Raw genomic sequence first — 17,111 nt, forward strand, 5'->3', positions numbered from 1 at the left:
TCTCCCCTCCAGCTGCACCAAAATGTGCTACTCAGCTCTCGTGCCCCCTCCCACAACAGCCACTATTTATTGAACTGCAGTGAGTTCTGAGGTGTGCACCCAGTCTAGCTGTCACTACGGCAATCAGCTTCTGGCCTCCCCATGGCTTCATCCAGCCAGGCTGAAAATGGGACGCCACCAAGGCTGCCAGCAACTGACGCGACTTCCTCCTCAAATGTGTTTATTCATGTCTGTTCCATCCCCTTGCTGCAGTAATCTGCAATTTTATTTTTTAAAGAACTTCACTTTTAAAATGCATATTTTTCTCACAAAATTCCAGTTTATAAACTAATTTTATCCTAAAATGCACATGGTGTGCATTTTGGTGTGTTTGTGGAGCTGAGAACTGCACTGCAAAATTTGGAGAAGTATGAAATCTGAAGGATCCTGTCTGCACATTTGTCTGGGAGATGCAGACTAGCTCAGTTCATGTGAACGAAAGAGAACGAACTCCTCAAGAAGTCCTGCTTCTGAATGAGGAAGAAGCAAGCTTTGGCAGAAATTGACAGGGTTTGAACTAGGGCTCTTCAGCAGGGCTCAGCTCTGGAACCCATTTCCATGAAAAGGGACAGTCTGGAAACATATGCAAAAACAAACTCAGTGGGGTCTCAGCGCATACAGAGAGTGTGTTACCACCATCAATAGGAATGGAAGTTAATTTCACTTGATCAGCAAGTAATTATCCTTCAGAGTTCACACTTCTTTGAATGTTGTGATACAATTTTTGACTCAAACCACGTACTAAAATGTATTAAAGTATGCATTATAGGGTAAAATACAATTAGAAATGTGTGCACTAGATAAAATACACATTTCAATAATATTTTGTGATACTCAGATGTGTAATTTTTATTATGTGCATGGGTTTTTAAATGTTTGGCTTTATCTATATTTTTATAATTTTATTATGTCCGTTTTTAAAATCTGTTTTTGTGGCTATTTTTGAACAAGTATTTTATACAATTTATGTAAGCTGCTTAAGAGATGTTTTTATTAAAAAGTAAAATACATATTTAAATACTTGTTTTAAAAAAGAATGCTCATGTGGTGTGCTTTTTAAAAGTCACAGATTTTTTGTGGAAACAAGATGGAATTTACTAATTAATGCAGACCAGAAATAAATTGATTCATCCATCCCAAACCACCACTGAGCCTTCACTGCCCACCCCTACAAATCTGAGGTTAGATTTGTCCTACAGCTGTGGCTTCCACCCAACCATAGGCTCCATCTCTATTAAATAGTGGGTACCAGAGTGAGATGGCTCCCCAAACGTGCTCACTGGATTAGTCCCAAAGACTTTTAAATAATCCTGTCGTAGTAGCAATGCCCTCTTCATGTTGCATGGAACAGCCAAAAAGATTAAAGGGAGTATAAGATTCTCTAGAGGGATGGGGGAGAAATTCATTTAATTCACACTTTCCAAAACAACATGAGAACCAAAATGCAGCCACTCTCTGAAATTTACATCTCTCCAAATTTTGCAATGCAGCCACTTGTACAAAAATGCATATGATGGGGTAAAGTGTGCATTAAAATGCATATATTTGTGAAATTAACATAGAAAGCTGAATTACATTAGAGGATGTTTTGCAAAAATGTGTCTTGGCAAAATTGCATACAAGCATGTACATAATAGGAGAAATTATCACTGAAATGCTGCTGAATCTTCAGGCTTTTTTAAAAATAAAAAAAAAATAAAATTCACAAGCTGATGTAGAAATGTGGAGAACTGAAGACTGGAAAAATGAGAAATAGAAAAACTGAAATTGCCAGATTTGTCCACCCCTAATTCTCAATTTGCATGCCACCAACTCTTCTAGGTTCTATCCCTGTGAATACCTTTGCTCTTCAAAAGGCCCTGCTTGTGGGTTTTCCATGGGTATCTGGTAGGACACTGTGAGAACAGGATGCTAGACTAGATGGGGCATTGAACTGATCCAATCCAGCAGGCTCTTATGCTCTTGACACATATGAGGTTGCCTTGGGCTGAACCATATCACTGGCCCATCTGGCCCAGTGCTATCTACGCTGACTGCCAGCAGCTCTCTAGGGTCTCTGGCAGGTCTCTATCACCTCCCAAGATCAAGGAAGATGCCAGGAACTGAACCTGAGGCCTTCTGCATGCAGAGCAGGTGCTCGACCACTGAGCCATGAGTCTTCCTCTTTTGAACATACTTAGTTTCTGCTCCCCACCCACTCAACCAGCTGCATCCATCTGTTCCACAAGTGAACATACAGTAGAGTTGTAGCAAGAATTAATGCAGCTGTGCTAGGCATAGCCAGCTGCAAGCAGGGTGGCCACTTATTCATCACTCAAACTGTGAACGTCACCAAAAAGACGAAAGAGGACACCAATTTGCCTGAAAAATTGCACACACTCATTTATATGTACAGAGGCACATATATTGACAACTATCATTTAAACAGAAATATGATGCATCCAAACTTAGTGAGGATAAACAAGTCCACAGCCAGGTAAGCAGTGTGCCTGCTTGATCTTCTGTCCATGTGCTAACTAGATGGGCAACTTGAAGACCCGTCCTCTTCTCAAACTTTACCCCAGAGCTGGACAGACCTTCAAATAAAGGATGCCTTCAAACAAAGCAGCAGTGGGGAACCTGTGACCTTGAATGAGCTCTCATCAGCCCCAGCAAGCATGGCCAGTGTTCAAGGATGGGAGTTGCACCTACAAACATCTGGAGCTTTAGAACTGGTGTCACCCATATAGAGCATAATGAGGGGAAGGGTTAGATTTAGAGACACAGTATTTTCCCTTCAGTAGCATCAGACCAAAAGACTCAGTGGCACTTTGTCAGAAGCAGACACATTCTATCCTGTAGTGTTTCATCTGTTCAGCCTGGGAAGGATGGGTGGAATTGTCACATAAGCCAGGGGTAGGGAACCTTAGGCCCTCCAGATGTTGAACAAAAGCTCCCATCAGCTCCAGCAAGTATTGCCAGTATCCAGGAGCTGTAGTTCAGCAGTTGTGAGGGACAGGTAAGCCAGAGGTTCCCCACTCCTCCTCTACAAGCCACGTCTGGATTAAAAATAAAGAACCATTGGAAAGGAGAACACAAGGGGTCTTGAGGTTGCCCACCCACAACAGCACCTGGCCAGCAGAATGAGTAGGCACACAAAGGTCACCTGTAGGTCACAGTCTTCCCAACTATAGTGAAATGGCTTGTTAGTTGTTAGTTTCTAAATTGGCATGTGCAACATTTTGTACACATCTGTGTCCTCTTTTGTGGTGATACATTTCCTCTTGTATGGCACTGCATCAGTGGGCACCCTCCTGAACTAGACGGGCTAACAATGGGCTGATTCAGTATGAGGCAGCCTCAGATCATCACCTGTACCCTCTAGCCCAGCTGAGATTGCTAAAGCTACCTTGGAATAACAATGTCAGGCATTTCGCGGGGGAAACCAACCATTTGCTGGGCCCAAGGGAAACAAAAGTCTGGCAAAGGAAAAAGCCATAGCTCAGTGGTAGAACATCTGCTTTGCATGCAGAAGGTCTCATGTTTAATTCCTGACATCTCCAGGTAGGGCTGCGAGAGATTCTAACCCTGGAAAGCTGCTGCCATTCAGTGCAGACTATATTGCACGATATGGACCAATGGTTTGACTTGGTATAAGGTGGCTTCCCATTACTATCTGTTTCTCCTGAAATTTGGGGCATGGTGTGCCTCATAACAGCAGTCAGTACTCCATTAGTACAACCATAGACGGGAAAGGTGTTGGCCAGTTTCCCCTTAGAGATGGGCAAATATGTCAATTTCAAGTTTCTCATTTTTGCAACCTTCAGTTCTCCACATTTTTATATCCGTGTGCTTTTTTTTTAAAGTCCTCGTGAAAATTCACCAACATTTTTAAGCAACTGTCTCCTATCTTTACATATTTTAGATGCAATTTTGCCTAATATACACATTTTTGCAAAGCAGGGCTCTTACGGCTGAATCTAAATCTGGCAGAACTTCAACCCAGCCCCAAAGCTGTTTGTGGCTGTGTGGTCAACACTTTCCCCAAGTAGTCTGTTAAACACCATGAAGTGAAAACTGTGTTGATGGAGTTCAGCTGAAGTCAAGCAGGAGTAACAGGCCAATCTACACCATACACTCAAAGCATATGGCTTCCCCCAAGGAATCCTGGGAACTGCAGGTACTTAAGAGTGCTCAGAATTGTAGCTCTGTAAGGCAGTGTTCCCCAGCCTTGGGCCTCCAGCTGTTTTTGGACTACAATTCCCATCATCCTTGACCACTGGTCTTGCTAGCGAGGGATGATGGGAGTTGTAGTCCAAAAACAGCTGGAGGCCCAAGGTTGGGGAACACTGCTGTAAGGGATAAGCTACAGTTTCAAAGATTATCTGGGAGAAGCCATGTGTTTCCCATGGATTGCGCCCCCATGCTAATTAGCATAAGATGGGACACCATTTTGGATTCTCCTCCACAGGCATCAATGTTGCTTCAGGTGGGCCTTCATGAAAGGACTGTCTACTCTAACAACTTGCATGGTTGCCTTGGGAAATTCCGTGCATTCACACCCCAAGCCCAAAAGAATGAATCTTAATGTTTATTGTGTCAACACAGACATGACAAAAACAGTTTCCGGTGTTTTTTAAAAAAGGAATAAACATTTTTAAAAAGCGGAGATAACAGCCGCAGCCAGACAGAGTGAGGGTTTGGCCCCAGCACGCAAGGCCGGCTTCTCAAAGACACCACATCTTCTTTTTCTGCCTCAGAAAGGAGAAGTCTATACAAGGAGGGAAGTCATCGGTTTTTTGATGGCCCTCAGAGTGGTTTTTGTGCACCTGTTACCTCAGAGAAATGTCACAGCACCCAGGCTGCGAGACAGGATGCTAGCTGAGAGACAAAGTCAGGGGGAGAAGGCCTTTGCAAGAGGCCCAAATCCCCCTTTTAGAAATTGCAACATATTGAAAAACTGAGCAACTTTTGAGTAAGAAATCTTACTGAAATACTGTATTTTTCCTCTTCCCATGCTCTTACAGCCTCCCTGTTGCATCTTTATATGCAGCAGAATGTGGCAAAAGTCCTGAGATGGCAGATTGGGCTCTACCACACAAATGTAGAATTATTATTTTTTACTGATCCCCTACATAAACAAACAAACAAAAAAACCCTACAAATAGTAATCTAGCACATCAGGTAGAAAGGTTTCAGTTCAGCCCTCACCCTTGCCCACAGTTTTAATGTCAGAGAGCATGCAAATTTGTGGGTTCTCCCTCTGTTCACTTGTCATCATCCTACCACCAATCTCCTGGCTGCTTTCCCTCTTAAGCAACCTTATGGGGGCCCCAAATCTGTGGTGGGCTAAGCCGGAGGCAAAGTGGGTGACAAGGGGCCAACATGGACAGAACAGCAGATAGATGTGACTCATACTTTTGTATAGCATGCTGAATACCTGCCACACAAAATCCAGAAGTTTCTATACCCACCCAGCACACATTGATCCATCTGCCACATAGGCAAGGAAGAGGCGTTATTACGTTTCAGCCAGGTAAAGCCACATGAGGAGGATGTGGAGCATGGCTGAAGAAGGCCATGGCCAGTGAAGGGGGCAAGGCCCAGGGAGAGCCCCGAGGACCAGATGTAGAGACGTGGAAGGGCACATTTGTCTCCAGAGCCTCAGGTTTCACCACGCTTAATTGAAGACCCCCTCATAACCAGGAAAGCTTTACAAGCCCCCAAATTCTCCTCCAGCTCAGATTTTGATCTGAGCTGGAGAAGAAGTTCCAGCTTCCCCACTCTCCATCAGATTTCCCCACATACATGACCACCAACCAGAAACACTCCCACTTCCCATTCCTTAACTTGTTCGTTAGAGCAGTAATGAAGGCACAGGGGGAGCAGAGTGGAAAGATTCCCCCCTCCCTCTCTCAATCAGGATGCACCACTTGCTAAGAGTGTGATGCGGTGCAGGGAACAATGAGAGATGTAGTTCTGCTGTCACATTATTAGAAAGCATGGGGGGGGGGCCGAGAAAAACCACCACCCCCTGTCCTGAATCCCTGGCCTACCTGGCAGCAAGTCAGTATGTCAAGTCTAAAGTTCAAAGACCATGGATCAGTCCATGCAAGTAAAGTCCAAGGAACAGGAAACACAGTCCAGGGTCAATCCAAGTAGCCAAGTCTGAAGTCCAGAGTCAAACCCAAAGCACAGTCCTATGGAAGTCTAGGAGCATCTTAGTCAAGATCCATCATTGTGGGCAGCTGAGCAGACAAAACACCTCAGCTCTGCTTCCCTTTTCTACTTTGCCTGCTGATTGCAGCACCTGGGCTTAATGAGGCAGGCGACCCACACCTGTTCCAAGCCTACACCAGCTGAGGAATCACACTAGAGGAATCCTAGAACTAGGGACATCCTATTCCTTGTGTGTGGCCCCTGGTTTACTTATGGATCCTACAGCTCAGCACAGCAGCTTATAGCATTCTGAATGCTGATTATTATTTTTTTGAGGTGCAGGTGAGAGGGCAAAGATGTTCTTATGGACTAAAAAGTTCATTTGGATGGACTTGAAACAAACTATCTCAGTTGGCCAAACAAACTTACCGAAACTAATTCATTTTTGGACAGGAAGAACTAGAACCAGAACTAGCTTCTTTTTAAAATGCGCTTTGCCAGCACTGGCCTTTATACCTCCCAGAGCTGAGCAGTCATCACTTGTCACCATGTGCTTGCATGCACTTTGCATCAATCTTTGTTCATCTCAGGAAACACACACCGCAGGCCCAGCCCCACTCCACGCTCTCCTACCCACAGTGCTTTTTCCCAAGTGCACCAACTGGTTGCATTGGTGTTATGCACCAGTCACCCCAACCAGCAACATGCAGGCTTCAAAGAGTCTGGTTCCATCCATGCTCTCTCAGTTGAGGCTTTGGGTTCTGAAGACTTCACCTCAAGACCACAGGCTCAGGGGTTACCAGGCAAGTGACCTAGATTTGCAAGAGGAAAAAAAAAACCAGATCCAAATCAGTGTGAATTTCAGAAGGGTAGCCACAGTGCTCTGCAGCAGCAAAAAGAACAAAGAGGCTTGTGGCACCTGAAAGCCGAAACAGATTTACCTGTGGTAGAACCTTTTGTGGGATATCATTCACATACTACTTTTCATCAACCAAACCTAGAGCAACTGGCAACATTTTAAGACAAAATCCAATGTGATAAAACAATATTAAAACAGTGGAAATTAGTACATTCCTTCCTTCCTTTTAAAGAATTTATATTCTGCCTTTCAATAAACTTTTCAGGGCACCTTACAAACAGATAAACAATAATACAGCAACTATATCAAAATATAATATATAAAAGCAGCATATGAAAATATCCACGATGGCTATGCCTTTCTCTACTGCTCGACGCAGCATGTCTCTGAATTCCAGTTGCTGAGATTCACAAGTGGGGAGAGGGCTGCTGCACTCAGGTTCTTCTTATGGGCTTCCCAAAGGTTGCCTCCCTTTCAGACTTTCCTTATTGGGGCAGAGGGGTGACTATGGAGGCTAACATGATGTGCTCCTGCACTTCAGAATCTACCACTACACTCTTTGATTTACTGAACTACCTAAGTATCAATGAACTAATCAGTTGACTAACATGTTGTTAATCAGGTGACCATGAATTTGTGCCATTATACAGTTGCAATACACAGTTGCAATCAAAAATTATTCAACCCTCATTGCATATCAGGTTTATTGTGTGGCCAGGCGGAGAAGGAGCCACCCAGGTGAAATGAATGGTGCATGACAACGTGTTATGGGGTTAAAATGAGCTACAACTTTATTTAAACTTTCAGATGTAGGAAGACCTTGGCTTAGGCATTGGGCATTTATCCCTCCCAGTCCCCAGCCGGGGATCTGAGGCACATCAGGGTTAACAGATCTGTCTGGGGAGTGGGCTGGCTCTGGAAGACGTATGTTTAAGAAGAGAGCCTGCCCCCATTTTGCCGCAACACAAGGGAATGCACTGACAACCTTTCAGCATATGGCCTGTGACTCCCTTCAACACAGCCCCTTTAACGGGGAACCATGGGATCGCCGTGGGGGGGGGCATGTGTCACCGCTTCAAAACGCCCCCCCCCCCCCATTTAGGGAAGATAGACTAAAGGATTCTGCCCAAGGCCTAAAACCACCAAAGTTGTGATATTTTGCTATGGAGAAGGTGAAACCTGCCAATGCAGGGAAAATTCCTTCCTGGTCCTTTAACAGCAACCACCGAAAGACCGTAGCAACGCCCACACACCTGTAAAGAGGTTAACCTGCAATAAAGAGCATAAACAAAGGGAGGGTGAAGCTCTGGAACCGACTGTGGGCTCCCAAGTAGGCTCCGCTCCCTTACATACACAAAGCGCAGACCAGAGTGAAGACTACCCCTTCTTGGTCCGCTCTCTGGCTCCTCCGCCTGCTACGATTGGTTCATTCTGAACTGAGGTTTGGCGGGAACCTCAAGGGCTGTGATGTGGGGAGGTGGACCAGGAGCGTTCTTCCGGGAGTCTTGGAGGATCGAGGGTGCTGTGTGCGGCCACGCAAAGGGCGCCCTCTGGTTGATGGGGAGAGCGGTCCTTATCAAAATTTGCAGACTTTCAGCTGTTTGCAATGAACAAATCAAAGTTGCATTTTCAGCTGAATTTGGGGAAACCACTTGATGCATCCGTTTTGTTGAGCTATTTCAAAGGCCTTTTTCTTTTACTTGCTCTGTGCAAACAGCTGAAAGTCTGCAAATTTTGATAATAAACCTGATTTGCAGGTGGGGGGGTTGAATAATTTCGATTGCAGCTGTATGTGTGAATAACTTCATTTTCTCCCTGCCCAGAGTTTACTTTTCTCATAATACGTAGCAAAGATGACCTTATAGCATCCACGATTATCAGCAAACAGCAACTACTAATGTGCAGGAAAGAGAGTGTTGGGGTTTTTGGGGGGAGGGGTTGTATCACAAGGAGCAAAGCAAGCCTCTCCCATCTGATGTCTATTTTGATACCATGCTGGCTAAGGCCTGTAAGCAAAGGATCATGCCCGAGCGCTGGCTTGTGGTCGGAGCAAATAGATTTTACAGGAAATAATAATCTGCTCTCTGTAGACTAATGCACAGCGCGGTTACTGGAAAGCCCAAAGTGAGGCAGGGTGGCTACTACATTTCGGGCGGAAGCTTGGCCTGAAGAGTGATGGTGCTCAGAGATGAAAGGAAGTGTTAGGGTGTAGTGCATTCAAAGTAAGTGTGTGTGTGTGTGTGTGTGTGTGTGTGTGTGTGTGTGTGTGTGTCACAAAATCAGGCCGATAACGTTCTGAGACTGAGACCAAAGACACTACAGACTTCAAGGAGTTCTGCAGTCGTTCCCTCTCGTCACAGAAGAGTGGTCTCATCAGGGCAGATGTCCAGGACCCCGCACAACAAAACGAGCAGGAAGACCTCTGGACACAGTAGGGCCAACCTACTTACCACACTTTTTTGAAGTCAAGTAATTCAATTTACCATCTAAACAGAAGATGAGGGGGCAGGGAGAGAACCATTCAGTCCCGGAGTGTAAAATTACGTAACTGCACCACTGCTTTGGAAGAATAGTTCTGGAGAGGGTTTCTAACAGAGAATTTTTCAGGGTCTTCATCAAACTACCATTCCCAGGATTCTTTGGGTGAAGCCATGACAGTTTAATTCAGGGGACAGCAAACTTTTTCAGCAGGGAGCCGGGGGAGGGCCGGACTATATTTTGAAAAAAAAATAATAAAAATGAACGAATTCCTATGCCCCACAAATAACCCAGAGATGCATTTTAAATAAAAGGACACATTCTACTCATGTAAAAACACGCTGATTCCTGGACCATCCGCAGGTTGGATTTAGAAGGTGATTGAGCCGGCCCCTGGGCCTTAGTTTGCCTACCCATGGTTTAATTGGTATACACCAAGATATGTTTTAAACATATATTAGCCCATTATTGCATTCCACTTGTCCCTTGCTATCTGGGTACTAACCTGCATGGATTTCCTATAAATATGTGCTTCTGCGTGCTGAAAACATCAGGATCAGAGTTCATTCCATTTTTTTCTCTCGATACATGCCACATTTGCACAATTCCACTTATACCCCAATGAATACACTTTGCTACAAACAAAAGGGCCATAAGAACCTAAGATATGAAAAATACATCAGAAATGGCTGCTGGGTACCAGGTCCAGGGCTGAGGAACTGCTTCACCCAGTGCAGCCAAAGCAGGACCCTAGAAGGCAGCAACACAAATATCATTTCTTTAAAAATCTGTGTATTTAAATAAGATTTCTAGGGCTGCAATCCTATATTCATTTATAGGTCACATCTACATCTTACATCTAAAGCACATTCAATGCATATTTAAAGCACACACTCCCCCTAAAGAATCCTAGGAAGGGTACTGGGAATTGTAGCTCTGTAAGAGGTAAATTATAATTCCCAGGATTTGGGGGAGATGTGCTTTAAATGTATTGTGTGTATGCAAATTTTGTGCCCCCCCCCCTTTCTGTGTTATGTATGTATTAAAGTTTACCTATCAGAGATTAACTATAGTTCCCAGGATTCTTTGGGGGAAGTCATGTGCTTTAAATGTAAGGTGTGGTTGTGTTCTTACTTGGGAATATCAGTGAAATTTCAATTATCTAAATGCATCAAGTATGGGGTTGCATTGTGCATGTATTCAGTGTTAAAATGTGTATTTATAAACTTATTTTATCTAAAAGTGCACATTTTAAAATGTGTTTTGATACATTTTCTGAGCAGAGAAGGGTGCTGGAACTTTCAGGGAGTGGGAGACCTGTAGGATAACTCTGAATCCACACATTAGCCAGAAATCTGAGGTTCAGTTCAGATCGGATCAGAATTCACAAAGACAGGATTCCTCAAGCATCTTAGCTCTTCTAAACACCCAGGAGGTGACCACAATTCAGCTGGAGGGAGTCAAGCAGTAACCAATCCACAAGGAGTGATCCTTGGAAAACTCTGTGTTGAAAACTGCCCCCTTGTGGTGCAAACATGCAGGCTTTCCTCAGCTTCTCCTACAAAGAAATATCTGGTTTATTATAATTAAGAGGCTAGCTAGAGGGGAGTGGTGGGGGAGGGATGTCCAATTGCAATAATTTAACCATGACAAGCAAGGGCAGGCTGGGTGGGACAGAAACCACATTCCCATTATTTCAGACGTACTAAGTTTGGTCAGTTTTTCCCCCACTCTTCTTCTTCCCCCTGTTTCATTAGCCCACTCTCCCACAATAAGTAATTTTCCCCTCAATGCCTCAAATCACTCTCGATACCGCTGTGGTGCACGTGTGGCCTGCGTGAAGTATGAGGAGGTCACAGCCAATGTGTCTTCCTTTTGTGTGGGGTTTTCATTAGATGGGAATGACCACAGAATTAAACAGCCCGTAGGCCAGCAGAACTGCCCACTAATTGCTTTAGTGTGTGTTTTATGGTATCACCACAATTTCCCCTCGTCGATACCGGGATTTCTCCACTTAATCCAACGGCCTTCATCAGGATTAAATGAAGACGCAAGGCTCCCTTGTTAGATAAAAACACTGGGGTTGATGCTGCTGCCGTGTTGTTTTTTAATTTATTGAGTCTTTGTGGCCTCTTCAGCCATTTAACCTCAGAGGCTTGTAAAGTTCACAGAGTGATCTCTCAGCCTATTGGTGGGCCAGACCAAAATCTCTAATTACAGAAGAAACGCTGACAAAATGGTGACTTCAAGGGCTAGAGCATTAGCCACTGGCTAACCACGGGAGCTACATTGGTGTCAGGGGATGTGGGTTTCTCTGCAAGGGCCTTGTGGCAGCCATCTTGACCCAACAGCTTGTTGCAACTTGAGGAGGGCCCTGATCCTGGGCCCCATCAGACAGGGATACAGCCTGTGCAGCAGCAGCACTACACATAGGGTCTTCAAGAGAAATACAGAATGGCTGAACAGAGCTATGAGACACCTGTCAAATATCAGTAGACCAGATGGCTGGTCATGTGACAAGGCCTGGCCCTCTGACTAAATGATTCACAAGTCATGGCCTGAGCCAAAAGGAGGCACTGTTTGCTGGTGTCTGCTGCCACAGCCTCTCAGCTTTACCTCTGCCCTCCTGTCTGGCCACACCTAGACCCACCCACTAGAGTTTCCTTTCTTTTCCAGTAAAGAAGTATAGGAGTATAAGGTAAAGGTAAAGGGACCCCTGACCATTAGGTCCAGTCGTGGCCGACTCTGGGGTTGCGGCGCTCATCTCGCTTTATTGGCCAAAGGAGCCGGTGTACAGCTTCCGGGTCATGTGGCCAGCATGACTAAGCTGCTTCTGGCGAACCAGAGCAGTGCACGGAAACACTGTTTACCTTCCCGCCGGAGCAGTACCTATTTATCTACTTGCACTTTGACGTGCTTTCGAACTGCTAGGTTGGCAGGAGCTGGGACCGAGCAACAGGAGCTCACCCTGTCACAGGGATTCGAACCGCCGACCTTCTGATCGGCAAGTCCTAAGCTCTGTGGTTTAACCCACAGTGTCGGGCTCAAATGTACCAGAGTGGGCAAGTTTTGCAGCCCAGGGGCCACATAAGCAACCATTCGGGGGCTGTGTGCCATTGTTGGGTGGGGCCAGAGGCAAAACTGGGCAAACCAATGGCTGCAACAGCAAACTGTGGCAATAACTATAGTATCTATCATCATGAAAATCTCATGAACATTACAAAAAAAGAAAAGAATAAAAGAATACATTCACCTCGAACATACAGTACACATTTGCACTCACAAAATGAATCTAAACCACCCACACATAACATAATCACTCAACAATCACACCACTCCTTGCACCCACCACATCAGTTCGTTCACCCAGTTCTCACTGGAATAAAACATTCAGCTGTTCTGCTGGCTTTTTTATAATGAAATTAAAATGTCACACTGTTAGCAGTGCCCCAAGCGTACTGATTTGGATTTTTGCTGTTATCTTGTTGTTGTGCTGTGAGCTGCTTTGGGCACATATATGTGGGAAAGTGGCATATAAATATAAATGTTGGCATCCATCTGTCTTGAGAGACAGTGAAGTATGCCTCTGGGGGTGAAGTCAAACTGCTGTGTTAGCAGTAATAACCATGTACAGAAAAACAAGTCGCTTGGATGAAAGCAATCCAATGGGGCCAAAGAAAAAAGCCCCATCAATTTCCACTCGTGTAGCACAGGCAACGTGAACCGACATTACTGTTTGAGATGAGCATCACTAAAATGTACCCCACCATCAAGAGTTATTAATCCATTAAATCCATGAATCCATGGACACCTTTGTGGTATCCATGATACCTTCCTGAAGCAATGAATGGTCTTGATATAAGGCCCCATCTACACAAGACACTTAACACACTTTAAACAGCCATGGCTCCCCCCCCCCCAAGAATCATGGGACTTGTAGCTTGCTAAGGGTGCTGAGACTTGTTAGGAGACCCCTGTTCCTTTCACAGAGCTACCATTTCCAGAGTTCCCCGTGAAGAAAGAATGGTTGCTAAACCACTCTGGAAACATTGCTTTAAATACTGTTTAAAGTGTATAAGACAAGATGTAGTGGGCTTCTTAACTCCCTCACATGTCTAAAGGAGGTAAAATAAATATGCCATAGGGGCTGTAAAGCAATGGGAGCTAACTATGCCTCCCGCCAGCTACACAGTCAGTGAGCTCAAGACCACCACCACGCTTGTGTGGAGGAACTCTGTGTGTATAAGTTGATATGTACACACGGCCCCTTCTCACCCTCTCCAAACACACAGCCAAAACATGTAAGGGGTGTCTGCAAGACAGACAGATCTGACCCACAATCCATCACGAAGCTCCTTTGAATGAACAGGAACTATGCAAAAGTGCTCTTTTACAGCCCCAGTTCACTTCAACAGGCCTTGCGCAAGAGAACTTCCCAGTGGGTTGTCCTTAGGGGTGGAGGAATTTGTTAGTTTTGGCTTTGCTCTGATTCTTAGTTTTCCAATCTTAAATCCAGTTCCTCCCGTTTCTGAATCAGTTTGAAACTTCATATGCGTTTTCTTTCATATTTCTCCTAAGATACGTATTTTAGCAATCTTCCCCAGTATAATACATTTTTGTAAAAATTCTGAGACTTGCTAATTTCAAAGGAGCAGTCTGGCATTTCAATTCATGTATTGGTTTGGGAAGGGCCAATTAGGTATGTTTGCATTAAAATCCCATCTGAACAAATTTCACCCCCATCCCTGATTATGTCCCAATAAATTATATGGGCGTGTGCCACTGAAATGCTATGTCTCAGGCACCAACGTGTCTGAGGCTGGGCCTGGCAGACGTCGAAAAACAAATGGTCACTGAAAACCTACATTTTCTAAGCCCAGAGGTCAGTGCCTTCTTCATAAGATGTTCCCAGCAGCTTCTGGAACACCTGGATAGATACTAAGAGACATTCAGAGCATATGCATCTTTGCTTGTTGATTTTAATTTAACCAAGTAAGACGCCTCCATCATTGTAATGTCCTGCTCTGTTGCAGAGCCTTGCATTAGCTTTAGAGTCTTTTTTAAGTGGCTTGAGCAAAATGGGGCTCCGTGCGGTTTGCAGGGCACTTTCTGTTTAACTTGCCTCAAAGTGCTCCAAAGAGTTTGCAAGTGCATTAGTGGTCTGGCTTGCGCATTGCTGCTCTAACCCTTAGACCTCTGCCAATCAATCTTGCTGACACCCATTAAAATGAGCTCATGGTGCCGATTTTATGGCCGGATTAAGTGGCATATCTGTCGATCAGACAGTCCAGAAAGAGCGTCACACTGCTAATGATTTTGTTATTGATCTTTAATGATTTCCTACATTAGTACAAGCTGAATTAGCTTCATCAACAAGCTCTAGGAGTGAGGGAGGGGCACCAGCAGAATAGCTGCCTCAGTCTAGCAGTGATCACACAACTGGCTTCTGCATTGCCCCCCCCCCCCATTTATTTGGATTAACAAGAAAATAATTTGGTATATTTGATTGGTTGATCAAAATATCTTAGAACCTTTTACCACCTGCTCCTTCCTTTCTCTGTAGTTAATGTACTACTCACAACTGTAGTTATTTACCCTAACTACTCTCTTGCATTTATAGGGTTGCCATATCTTGAAGATCAAATAAGAGGACAGCCTGAGCTGCTGCCAGCCCGAGCTGAGAAAAGAGATGCGTGGGCACGCAAGGCCGCTGCACCCTTCTTTCCCTAGCTTGGGCTGGCAGCGGCCATGGCGTGCACAGTGCCAGCGCCAGTACGACTCTTTCCCTGGCTCGGGCTGGCAGTGGCCCATGCCCAAGACTGAGCCCAAGCTGCCCGAGCCCAAGCCCAAGCTTCCAAAAAAAGTTAGAAAACCCGAACACTCACTTTCGGATTTCGATCTTTCAGGAGCCGAAACGTACGAGTACCAAGGCGTTCGACAACCAAGATATGACTACTAGATAGAAACTACAAGCTCTGATCTGAAATGACCCAAATTCCTTCTGCCATATCAAAAAAACACCTGCCTTTTCCTGAAATTTTTCATCACTGTTTGCTCGCTCTTCCTTGCTCCCTTCTCTGAACTGATTTCATCTGATTGTCATGGTGCCATTGTGTAGTTTAATCCGATGGGGTATGTAGTCCAGCAGTGATGCTATCCTGTTTATGATGTGCTTCCTGGTGGCATAGGATCACCATGTGGCTCATCTAGGAAGGAGAAAGAATGGAACAGTAACCAAGATAAACAGACACACACACACACACACACACACACACACACTATATGGCTGAACCAGCAGCTAGAGGAAATGCCACTCAAGAGAATCAGTGTGCAGTCTCACAAAACATTTTGCGGAGGGGGGGGGCGTCAATCTCCATTATCAGCCCCAAAATTGAAAACAATCGAAATTTTTGAGCAGCTTTGAAAATTGCTCTTACACTGGAAAGTTAAGCCAAAGAGGCTGCCTCAAAGGCAGATTTCTGAATAGACAGTCAAAAGAGAAGGCACAGACAGGAAGGCTAATGTGAAAATTATGCTGCCTGCCTGCAGCCACAGGCAAGGGCATATTATACTTTTACTGTATTTACTTACTACATTGTTATCCCATTATCCTCACACAGCAGCAATGCCTATTGGGTGCACACCTCCTTGATCTCAACTTTGTACCTATTGACTGTCACTGCTGTCAGACAAGTCGACCCAGGTCACAGCATTATGACAATCTAGTGGAAATATAGTATAATGAAAAATCTCTAAACGGTTTACAACATGCACCTATTGCATGCATTATTATAGGCATAATACTACACACATAGTATACAAATATACATTAAAGCAATTGGCCCATAAACATGTGCATACATCAGCACATAGAACTGTATAAAAATAGTGTGCAATGAATAGACTTTATAAAATTATGCTGCAAAAATAAAGCAAGGGGTTTGATTCCTTTATATGTATTATACACACTTTCCCATCTAATTTTGCATATAATTAACTGGGGTTATAAAAAAAACAACACATGACAATGCATGAGTGGCTCAGAGAGAGCGCTTGATGCAAGAAGCGGTTCAGTGCAAGCAAAGCTCAATCAGATCAGAGCCTTAAAAAACCATGCACAAATCCCTTTGTTCTCCATCTTTCATCCAAACCTGCTTAGCTAACTTTCATGTGCCTTCAGATACTGATAGCACAATAACCTCTATAGGTCCCATCGGAACTGGAAGCCCTTCTCAAAATGCATCAGCAAATGAACCACTTTGCTACTTTTCTAGCCAAACACGTGGCAAGCATTGTTTCAAAAATTGTCTCTTCAGGCCAAATCTGCAGCTGGTTGGAGTCAGCCTCGCTCTGCTGCTGTCCATGGCGCTAAGCCGAATTCTCTCGGCTGACGCTTTGGGCACATGCGCATGTTTAAGACATTTTAAGCTGCGGAGATCTGTGGCCATTCTTAGAAATGTTTTAATGCACAACAGATGGAGCTCAAACACATCCCTGTTGGAAGACGCAATTTCTGCCATGCATTTCCAAGCCTCTTAAGCTCTGTGCTTCTGAGAGGCATGAAGCAGTAGCACCTAGTGTTTCCTGACTATGCGGA

The 17,111-nt window shown here is 44.5% G+C and overlaps 1 long non-coding RNA gene across 3 annotated transcripts in view; it reads right to left on the reverse strand.

Annotated features, from left to right (window-relative positions):
• Positions 1 to 4,596: 4,596 nt before the first annotated feature.
• LOC310710843 overlaps positions 4,597 to 17,111 on the reverse strand; it is a 60,443-nt gene continuing 47,928 nt past the window's right edge. For all 3 annotated transcript variants that reach the window (XR_014528262.1, XR_014528263.1, XR_014528264.1), the window contains one exon: positions 4,597 to 6,989. This is a non-coding gene — a long non-coding RNA (uncharacterized lncRNA). The remainder of the gene's footprint in view (positions 6,990 to 17,111) is intronic.

The sequence above is a fragment of the Podarcis liolepis genome (genome assembly GCF_965112155.1).
Source record: "Podarcis liolepis genome assembly, chromosome: 7".
Lineage (NCBI taxonomy): Eukaryota > Metazoa > Chordata > Lepidosauria > Squamata > Lacertidae > Podarcis > Podarcis liolepis.